Source organism: Petaurus breviceps, unplaced genomic scaffold, assembly GCF_028583685.1.
Source record: "Petaurus breviceps papuanus isolate PSGF00001 unplaced genomic scaffold, PetGlider_PUasm1.0 90847, whole genome shotgun sequence".
Taxonomy (NCBI): domain Eukaryota; kingdom Metazoa; phylum Chordata; class Mammalia; order Diprotodontia; family Petauridae; genus Petaurus; species Petaurus breviceps.
Window position 1 is genome coordinate 13579047 of NW_027187360.1, and position 11797 is coordinate 13590843.

The following is an 11797-nucleotide window of genomic DNA, read 5'->3' on the forward strand; positions in this document are numbered from 1 at the left end:
TTTTAAATAAAATTTTGAGTTCCAAATTTTCTCCCTTCCTTTTCCCTAAGATGGTATGCAATTTGATATAGGTTATATATGTACAATCATGTAAACTATATTTCAATGTTAGTCAAGAGGAAACTGAGTGAAAGAAAAAAAACTATAGAAAAAATAAAGTGAAAATAGTATACTTTGATTTGCATTCAGACTCCATCAGTTCTTTCTCTGAATGTGGATAGCATTTTCCATCATGAATCTTTTGGAATTGTCTTGGATCATTGCATTGCTGAGAAGAGCTAAGTCATTCATTGTTGATTGTTGTACAATGTTGCTGTTACTATGTACAAAGTTCTCCTGGTTATGCTCACTTCACTCAGCATCCGTTCATGTAAATCTTTCCAGGTTTTTCTGAAATCTACCTACTTATTATTTCTTATAGCAAAATAGTATTCCATTACATTCATATACCACAATTTGTTCAGTCACTTCCCAATTGATGGACATCCCTTCAATTTCCCATTCTTTGCCACCACAAAAAGAGTTGTTATACATGTTTTTGTACATGTAAGTCCTTTCCCCTTTTTATGATCTCTTTGGGGTACAGACCTAGTAGTGGTATTGCTGGATCAAAGGGTATGCACAGTTTGATTGACCTTTGGGCATAGTGGAAGAATCTTTGATAGAACATGGGGGAAGCTAGGTGGCACAGTGAATAGAGCACCAGTCCTGGAATCAGGAGGACTTGAATTCAAATTTGACCTCAGACATTTAACACTTACTAATTGTGTGACTTTGGGCAAGTCACTTAACTCCAATTGTCCTGCCTTCCCCCCTCCAAAAAGACCAAAAATAAATATATAACATGAATTTTTGAGATAGAAGGGCCCTTAAAATTCAGAACATAGAATGACAAAACTGGAAGGGTCCTTACAATATAGAAACAAAGAATGCCAGAAGAGACTTAAGTAATCATTCAGTTGTTCTAAGCCATGTCTCAAAACCCCTTTGTGCGGTTCAAAGTTTATAGGTTTTCATAGTCCAGGCTCTGGTTAAATGAGATTGAAAGTAACATGACAAATCTTTGCATTTTTAGAGTTTCTACAGTGCTCTCTATTTCTCAACTCTTTTTATCTTAAAAACAAAAACTACATAGGTAGAAATGATATTCCCTATTTCAGGGAAACTAGTAAACTGAATAAATTGAGATCCAGAGAAGTAGGTCCTAAAACTTGTTTGGAATTGTGGTCTCATGATTCTTAACTCAGATTCTTAACCAGACCTGGTTGCCTCATAAGAACATCTTGAGTTTGTATAGTGCTTTTTACTTTTCAAAGTGTTTTGACAAGTTATATCTCTCTCTTTTTTTTGGAAGTCCTTTAAAAACTCAGATCAAAGAATAGGTTTTGTCTTGCCTAAATTATCCAAATAATTGCCTCAATTATCCAAATCACTTTGCAAGCATAGACATGACCTTAAGGGACTTTTTAGAACTAAGACTAACAAATTTTCTAAACTCAACATAATGAGCTACAGTCTAATGATAATACCTTACACTTCCATAGTACTATACTCAGTTTACAATGGGCTTTACATAACATCTCATTTGATCCTGACAATAACTCTCTGAGGTAGACTGGACACATTATTATCTGAGTTGATCTTCTCTTCTCTCCTCCCTACACCTCTTCTCTCCTCTCATCTCCCCCTTCCCTCCCCTCTTCTCTCCACCTCTCCTCTTTTCCTCTCTTCCCTTTCTCTCCTCTCTTCAGGGATTTGATAGTGACATTTAGAAATCAGCTCTGGGGGGAGGGGGGGAAAGATGCGTGATGTATATTTAAATATAATTGGCATTATTAACAATTTCCCTATCACTTTCTTAAGTTTAGATAATCAACAAAACAATAAACTCTGATTTGTAAAGTCTTCTGATTTTCAAGGTGTAAATGCTCATGATGAAAAATGTTTTTAATAGTGTTTTATTTTTTCCCCAATTACATGTCAAGACAATTTTTAGTATTCATTTTTACAAGATTTTGAGTTCCTATTTTTTCTTCCTTCTTCCCTTCCCTTTCCTTCCCTCTTCCAAAAATGGTAGGCAATTTGATATAGGTTACACATGTGCTATCATGTAAAACATATTTCTATATTAGTCACAGTTGTGAAAGAAGAAATAGATTAAGAAGGAAAAAAACCATGAAAAAGAATAATGTAAGTAAAAAAATATGCTTCAATATCCATTCAGAGTCCATCAGTTCTTTATCTGGACATGCATAGCATTTTTCTTCATGTAGTCCTTTGTACTTGTCTGGGATCATTGTGTTGCTGAGAAGAGCTGAGTCATTCACAGTTGATCATCACACAATGTAGTTGATATTATGTACAATGTTTTCCTGGTTCTCCTGATTTCACTTTGCATCAGTCCGTACAAGTCTTTCCAGGTTTTTTCTTCTGAAATCTGCCTGTTCATCACTTCTTATTACACAATAGTATTGCATTACATTCATACACTACAAGTTCTTTAGCCATTCCCCAATTGATTGGCATCCCCTTAGTTTCCAATATTTGGCCACCATGAAAAGGGCTGTTATAAATATTTTTGCAGAGATAGGTCCTTTTCCCTTTTTCATGATTTCTTTGGAATATAGACCTAGTAGTTGTATTGCTGGATCAAAGAGTATGCCCAGTTTCATTGCCCTTTGTGCACAGTTCCAAATTGTTCTCTAGAATGGTTAGATCAGTTCACAACTCCACCAACAATGCATTAGTGTCCCATGTCCTCTCCAACAGTTATCATTTTCCTTTTTTGTCATATTATCCATTCTGATAGGTGTGAGGTGGTACCTCAGACTTCTTTTAATTTGCATTTCTCTAATCAAAAGTGATTTAGAGCATTTCTTCATATGCTTAGAGATAGCTTCCTCTGAAAACTGCTTGTTCATATCCTTTGACCATTTATCCATTGGGTAATGGCTTGTATTCTTATAAATTTGACTCAGTTCTCTATATATTTGAGAAATGAAGCCTTTATCAGAGAAATGCTATAAAGATTGTTTCCCAGCTTTCTGCTTTCCTTCTAATCTTGGTTGTATTGGTTTTGTTTGTACAAAAGCTTTTTATTTTAATATGATCAAAATTATCTATTTTACATTTTGTAATGCTCTCCATGTCCTGTTTGATTATGAATTCTTACCTTCCCAATAGATCTGACAGGTAAGTTATTCCTTGCTCTTCTAATTTGCTCATGGTGTCACTCTTTATGTCTAAATCATGCACCAATTTTGATCTTATCTTGGTATGTGGTATGAAATATTTGTCTATACCTAATTTGTATCCTATTGTTTTCCAGTTTTCTCAGCAGTTTTTGTCAAATAATAAGTTCTTATCCCAAAGACGGGGTTCTTTGAGTTTATCAAACTCTAAGTTACTATGGTCATTGACTGCTGTGGCTTGTGTACCTAATCTATTCCACAGATCCACCACTCTATTTCTTAGCTAGTACCAGATAGTTTTGATAATTGCTGTTTTATAATATAATCTGAAATCTGATATTGCTGGTATTGCTTCCTTTGTATTTTTTTCGCTATTTCCCTTGATATTCTTGACCTTTTGTTCTTCCAGATGCAGTTCATTATTTTTTTTAGCTCTATCAAATAACTTTTTGGTTGTTTGATTGGTATGGCGCTGAATAAGCAAATTAGTTTAGGCAGAATTGTTATTTTTATTATATTGCCTTGGCCTACCCATGAGCAATTGACATTTTTCTAATTGTTTATATCTGACTTTATTTGTGTGAAAAATATTTTGTAATTGTGTTCATATACTTCCTGGGTTTATCTTGGCTGGTAGACTCTCAAGTATTTCATGTTGCTTGCAGTTACTTTAAAAGTTATTTCTCTGTCTATTTCTTGCTGCTGGGTTTTATTGGTTGAATAAAGAAATATTGAGGATTTACATGGGTTTATCTTATATCTTATAACTTTGCTAAAGTTGTTAATTATATCAAGTAGTTTTTAAATTGACTCTCTAGGGTTCTCTAAGTATACTATCTATCATCTGAAAAGAGTGATAGTTTTGTTTCCTCATTGCCTATTCTAATTCCTTTGATTATTTTTTTCTTCTCTTATTGTTATAGTTAACATTTCTGGTACAATATTGAATAATTGAATATTATCACCACCAATAGTAGTGATAATGGGCATCCTTACTTCACCCCTGATCTTATTGGGAAGGCTTCTAGTTTATTCCCATTACAGAGAATGCTTGCTGATGGTTTTAGATAGGTACTGTTTATCATTTTAAAGAACTCTCCCTTTATTCCTATGCTCTCTAGTATTTTTAATAGTTATAGGTGTTGCATTTTGTCAAAAACTTTTCAGCATCCACTGAGATAATCATATGATTTCTATTGGTTTTGTTATTCATATGGTCAATTATGTTGATAATTTTCCTAATATTGAACTAGCCCTACATTCCTGGTATAAATCCCACCTGATCATTGCATATAATCCTTGTGGTACATTGCTATAATCACCTTGATAGTATTTTGCTCAAAATTTTTGCATCAATATTAACTAGGTATCATGATAAAAACTTAACAAATGGTTCTAAACAATCTATAGGACCTGGCTCCTATTCCATCTCTAAATAATCCTATGGAAAGCAAACTGTGCTCTTTCCTCTATGGCAATATTTTGGGTGTGACACATTGTCCCCATTAAAAAGTTAGAGCATAATGCTCTGAGGCTGTCTAGATTCAGGTATTGTGTCTTAAAGAAAACCTGGTTTCATCTGTCATAAGTAAACCATAAGATAAACTCAGCCAGTCATGAGATGCTGGTCTTACAGAAAGAGACAGAGCCCTTGGAGGATGGAAGCATGTAAGAATTTATCCTAGGGGATAATCGCAGCTGAGAGTTACAGAATCACAATCATCAATCATCATTAAACAAGCTTGAAAACAAATTGCCGCCTATCCCCAAATACCTTCTTATTTACAGATGGATTTCGGAATCTTCTGCAAAACACCCAATCTCCATTTATGAGAAAGAAATGAGATCACTCATTTCAAAAACCCTCTGGACAGAGATTAAGTGCAATCTAAGACCTCAGAACCTCTCCCACCACAAAACACACCTGAATGACACTTTCTAATTTCTTATCCCGTCAACATCATTGACATTCCTGTCTTGTTGAAATTTCACCAAAGCCCTAGTTTTTGCCCCAAGAAAATAAACTATTTAATGATGTGACACTCAGATGTATCCAGGAAATGTCACCCAGAAAATCCAAAATGGATTAGGCAAATTCAACATCCCTCTCATGTCAGATGCATGTAATTTTGGCAGCTCCCTGACAAAAGAGAAAAGAAAATATCCTTCCACTTAGCAATGAAGATGTCTGTCTAGTGCTAAAGCTCAAAGGAAGGAGAACAGTTTTTCTTTCTTTCAAAATCCCAACATAAATATACTCTGAAACCTCTCTTTTCTCTCCCCTTCTAGGACAGCATCTTTGTTTCTCTCCTTTTCTTTCTGTCCCTCTCTTCTTCCTCTTCTATTTCCTCCTTGTTTCCTTCTGATCTCCTTTCTCCTCTTTCCTTTTTCCTCTCATCCATTTTTCTTTCCTATTACTGCTTTTTTCTCCTCTCTCTGCTCTTTCTCCCCCTCTTCCCATCCCATCCCATGCTTTTTTCTCTTCTCCTTGTTAGTCTCCTTTCATTTTATCTTCTCTCTTCCTTCCTTTCCTCTTTCTCCCTCTTCCTTCCTTCCTTCCTTCCTTCCTTCCTTCCTTCCTTCCTTCCTTCCTTCCTTCCTTCCTTCCTTCCTTCCTTCCTTCCTTCCTTCCTTTCTTCCTTCCTTCTTTCCTTCCTTCCCTCCCCTCCTCTCACTCTGTATCTCTTATCTTCACTTCCCTTCTCTCCTCCTTGCTCTCTCTCATTATTACCACTCTCTGGTACAATTAACCTGTAACAATAGAAATTCCCATACTCTTGTTTGTACTTCAAAATATATAGTTGCCAGAATTAGCAAGGTTCCAGGAAGGAACCCCAACTGAAACATTTGCTTACATGACTAAGGTCCACTAGGGGTGTCTACTAATTACTGCACTTCCCTGCCTTGCCCTTCCCAGCTTTGTACAGTGACATCCTAGAACACGTGGGTGGCAAACTGGTCTACTCTGGTGGTTGGGTATAATTTGACCTCCTTGTCCTTTCCTAGGCCTTTCCTGGAGATAACTGACCTCAGAGCTGATCAGATCCCATAGGACAATGTAGTTTGTGGACAATGATTTACTAGCAGCCATGTAGTTTTCTTGAGGTTGGAAGGTGAGCTATGTACCTAGTAAGAGGCAGAAAGGAGAGGCAACCATAGAAGTCTGGGTGGCTGGGCTCCAAGTTCAATATTTGAAATGCTTATAGTGGGAAGGCAGACCTTGGGACTCTCAGAACATCAAGATACCACTACTGTACTGATTTTTCTAGAACCACTGTCTCCCTTCCATCTCCCTCCCCCACCTCCACCCCCCAGGAGGCTATTTTAAGGGATGCTACCAAATCCATACTGGAAAATCTGCATCAAGGAGCCTTTATTCAGAGGGACTCAGACTTTCCTCTCGCCCCAACTTAAGAGCTTTCCAGGATGGAAGCTGCCCATGCCTGGCCCCCTCCTTGGCATGATACATAGGACACAGGCTATGGAAAGGTCTGTGTTTGTCCATGTGCATGTGTCTGTGTACATACATATGGGTGCTATACATGCAGACATGGGAGAGGAACAGGAACTGAAGGATCTGGGGTGGGGTGAAGGGTGGGTAAACGAAGGCATTGCCACTGAGATCACTATGGTTCATAGGGTTTGAGCAAAATTTCAGTTAGGCTGAGGGTGACCAAGGAAGAGAAACCCAGGCTACCTTTGAAGATCAGATGTTTAAGAAAAACATGTGCCTTTCCTATCTTTGCAGATTGTTTAAAAGCAGCAGAGTAGAAAGAACATTTCCCTGGGAGTCAGGAGATTTGGATTTAAATCCCAGCTTTGCTTTTTACTAGCTATATGACCCTAGGTCAGGAGTTCTTAACCTGGGCTTCATGAACTTGGTTTAAAATTTTTTATAGCTGTATAGCCATATAATTGATTTCCTTTCGTGATACTATGTATTTTATTTCATACATCTAAAACATTGCTCTAAGAAAGGGTCCATAGGCTTCACCAGACTGCCAGAGGAGTCTGACACAAAAAAGTTAAAGAACCTCTACATTATACAGATCGTTGTTGTCTGTCCTTCGTTCTAGAAGAGGACTATTACGTCAGGAAGGAGATGCCTTGACTTGCAAATGGGTTGGATTTCAGTGAGATAGGGCTGTGCAAAGTCACCAGCCTCCCTCTCTCCTCCAGAGCCATGTGGGTCCAGTGGCCAGAGATAGATCAGGGCTACTAGAGATGGCCCCAGATGCAATGGGAGACCTTGGCTTTCTTCCCCGGGTCTCATTTTCTCTGAGGCAACGCCCATTCAGTGATTAAGGCTAGGTAGGAAATGAAGCAAAAAATGACCTCTTTTAGCTAGTTTAAAAAAAATCAATCGGGGAAGGGAAGACCCTCAGGGTTTCTGGCCAAAACAGAAATAATTGTAATTTACACTTACTCTGAGCCATCAAATCCAAACAAGGACCAGATGAGGCTTTGGCTGGGACTTGCTGTTGGCCAATCATAGAGAGCCAGAGTGATTTGGGTTTAAGGCATGACTTTTTAAAATGATAGAATAAGTAAGTAGGGAAGAGGAAAAAAAACCTGAAATCTAGCCCATAAACCACAAGATGCTTTCGGAAGTTTCTGTGATCAAGATTTACGTTCCTTTGGGCAGAGCACCCACAGGTATGTTTATAATTCCCAGAGAGAGAGAGGAGGGAGAGATGGAGGAAGGGAAGGGAGGAAGGAAGAAGGAAGCAGCAGCATTGCCTAACTGGGACTGTCCAGAACCATACAATGGAAAGAACACTGACTCTGTACTCAGAAGTCCTAGGTTCAAAAACAAGTCTGATTATTAAAGAGACAGAGACAGAGATGGGAAAGAGACAGAAACAGAGACACAGAAAGAAAGAAAATGAGAGACAGAATGAGTGAAAGGAGTGGGAAAGGAAGGTGAGAGAATTTATCAAGCACTATCTATATGCCAGATGCTGTACTAAGCACTGGGAATGCAACCATAAGCAGAAAGACAGTCCCTGCCCTCAAAAAGGTGACATTCTAATGGTGGGAGACAACATCTAAAGCATAACTGGAAATGGTGGTTGAGGAATAAGGGTCTTCATGGGAGCAGGGGGAACAACATCATCCCAGGTGACGGGCAAGGAGAAGGAGGAGGATTCTTAAGACAGTCAAGGCATGAGTGAGGAGAAGCATGCCTGGGGTCTTGCCTTGGGCAGGTCACTACACCTCCTTAGAGCTCCGTTTCCTCATCTATACAATGAGGAATTGGACTAGATGGCCTCTGAGGTCCCTTCCAGCTCTAGAGCTCCTACAGGGAAGGAACCATGTTTTTGTCTTTCTTTATATCTCCAGCTCTTAACATGATGCCAGGCATATAGTAAACACTTAATAAATGCTTATCAACTTACTTCTTTGAGCATCAGTTTTCTTATCCGTCAGATGAGTACAACCATTCTCACTCCAATTCCCTTACTAAGTGGTCATGAAGGAACTACTTTTAAAAACTAAAGTGTGATATGAACCTGAGCTGTTTTCAACACATGGGGGTGGTTGACTCTGGCAAATCTATAGCCCAGATGGCAGCCCTTGAGCATACCTGCAGACAGTGACTGGAGGCTCTCCTGTCTTCTGCTCTTCCCTCTGTTTTCTAAAATCTTTGCCTTTCCCTCTGTCCTTCCTCTTCTGTTTTGCCTTTCCTCCTCTGTTGCCTATGATAGGAAGTGAGCAAATACCATCCATCCATAGTGCTTTCAGGCCACTCTCATATCTTAGACATCAGCACCCAGGGCCATTTTGTAGGAGTGATACCATCCACAGGATGGTAGGGGGAATTGTAGAATCCCCAGGTAGGTCATGGGGTCATTGATTTAGAGCAGAAAGGAAGCTTACAGGCTCTCTCATTCAGCCACCTTATTTTACAGATGAAGAAACTGAGCCCTATGTAAATGAAGCAGTTTGCCCAAGATCACACAGGTGATGATGGGACTGTTGGTGAGTCAGTCTCCAAGGAACCAGATATACCTCAGGAGACCAGGAGCAGGATGAACACCAGCATCAGAGCCTCACGAGGGATGAGGAAGCATAGCAATGGGATAATGATCATCATGAGCACAAATGGGTGAAGAGTTCAAAAGGCAGATAAGGTTCCCCACAGTAGGGTGGCATCAATGACACTGGTGGCCATGAAAATGAGCTTGAGGGGATCAGATGGGAAGGGTTGAGAGGCTGAAGCTAGAATGCGAAGGGCTTTCAGTGCTGAGAAGTACATTTGTTTAGTACAATTAGTGAACAGGTCAGTCTGACTTTTTGCAAGAGAAAAGTGCCATGGACATCCAAGAGATTATTTGCTAGGAGAAATGTGCCAACAAAATCCTATTCTAATATCTCATCATGGTGTGGAGACAACTCTGGGCCAAAATCATCTGTTTATAGGTTTTCTCTTTCCAGTAGATTGTATGCTCCCTGAGGACGCATTGTCACTGTTGCTATATATATATATATATATTTTTTTTTTTTGTTTCTGTATTACCAGTCCCTTTACACTAATCCACACGGTATAAATGATAAGGCTACATCACGGCATGTCCCACTCACAATTTTCTCATCAATAGTGCCCCTGTCCATTGGACAGATGTCTAGGAAACAAGCTACCATGGATCCCTAGAGCACTTTCCTGAACCAATTCATCAACAAGCATTTATTAAGCACTTACTAATTGCCAAACACTGCAGAGTAATGGGGTCATGGCTTGATCATAATATTTAGAGCTTGGAGGAGCATTAGAGATTAATCTAGTCTAATTCCCTTATTTGACAGATGGAAAGTGACCAAGGCCATTTGTAGAGATAATAAGGAGCAAAGCTGGGATCTGAACCCAAATCTTCAGAGTTCACATCTAGGATTTTTCCACTATGCCATACAAAAATAGCATTGCCTGCCATATAAGTTGCTTGTATAAAGCAGGTGCTGAATCAATGCCTCTAGCAATGGTGAGTTATTTTTCTCTAAGTATATATCGACACTCATCTGTCACTTTTCTGCCTCTTCCTCCCTGCCCCCTCCCTGCCCAAGTCCTAGACTTTTGAGATCTTCCTACCATTTGTCCCCATTAAGTGCTCATGTCAATACCCAGGAGAGCTGTGTGCTTTGCAGACTTAGAGACTTCACTGTGTACTCCATCTTTTAGATGCTTTATGAAAATGTTCAATGAGATCAGTCCAAACCATAGTCATAACTAGGACAGGGCAATTGCAGCTTTCACCCAAGGAAGCCTGTCTAGAGTCTTCGGATAGTTCTCTCAGGCTTTTAGCAGAATAGAGTTCAGTGCCTGGTTAATTATTTAAGATGCAAAGCTACCTGATAGTGGGCTAGGAGGGGCACCTGCCTTTCCCTGGCCTTTGGGCCCCACCCTCCCCCATAATGGTTACTCCAGAAGTGACCGTGTGGCACTGGCTGGTGTCTGCCTTCCCTTCAACGGACAGGGTGGTGCCAGGCTGTTTTGCAGCTCAGTTTCTGGAAGTTGCCCCCAACTTAGTTATAGCTTTGATCCACATCCCGGTAGCTCATAGGATGTGTGTGTCTGTGTGTATGTAGGTATGTATGTTTGTAGATATATATGTATGCATGTATATATGTATGTATGTATGCATATATAAAAATATATATGCATGTGTATGTATATATGTGTGAGTGTGTATATATTCTACTCATGTCTAAACATAACTCCAAATACCAGGTTTATTCAAATGCTCCTAAAAAAGACTTTGGTGTAAAAAAAAAATTTATGTCTAATTAAATCAGATCATTGGTGTCCCTATGTCAATATGCTTATTTATCCCCTAAAGTACTCTAATAGTTTAATAAATATGTCTTATCTTTATAGAAACTATGTTCCTTTTTTCCCAGTAATTTATTTATTCTTGCTTGTGCATTTAATGATGTTGCTTTTTATTATATGGTTTATTATATATTTTAACCCTGCTGGTGGCATTCAAAACAAAAGGGGGACCTGCTGAAATCTAGATGGGGGTCTATAAAGATTTCTTGTGGTCTTAACCAAGGTTTATATGAGCCTGAGGCATACTATTGCATCCTGGGATACATACCCACTAATAGCAGCATCCATCCTCCTTCCTCCTTCCCTCCTCCCCACTCCCCAGTTTTGCTTCCAGCTCAGCAGACATAGCCATCACTGAAGAGAGCAGCCCCTTTGGAGAAGGTATTATCCTCACCACCACCAACATGAACTACTGACAATCACCAATGCGAAGGTAAACTCAAGAGTCCTGGGAATAACAATGGTTTACAAACCATTGGCCCTGTTTCCAGCCCAGATCTAGCAGCCACTATGCTGGGACCATCTCCAGTTTGTCCTGATCTATCCATTTCCACTGGACCCAGATGACTGGAGGAGAGAGTGAGGCTGGTGACTTTGTAGAACCCTGTCTCACTTAAATCCAATTCACTTGCAAATCATGATATCACCTTCTTGATGTCATGATCCTCCTCCAGAAGGAAGGACAAACAACAACCTGGGAGTAGTAGGAACTGCCCCACTGGGTACCCAATTGATCAGTTCCATTTGGACAGTGCAACTCCTCCCTCCCTCCCTCCCT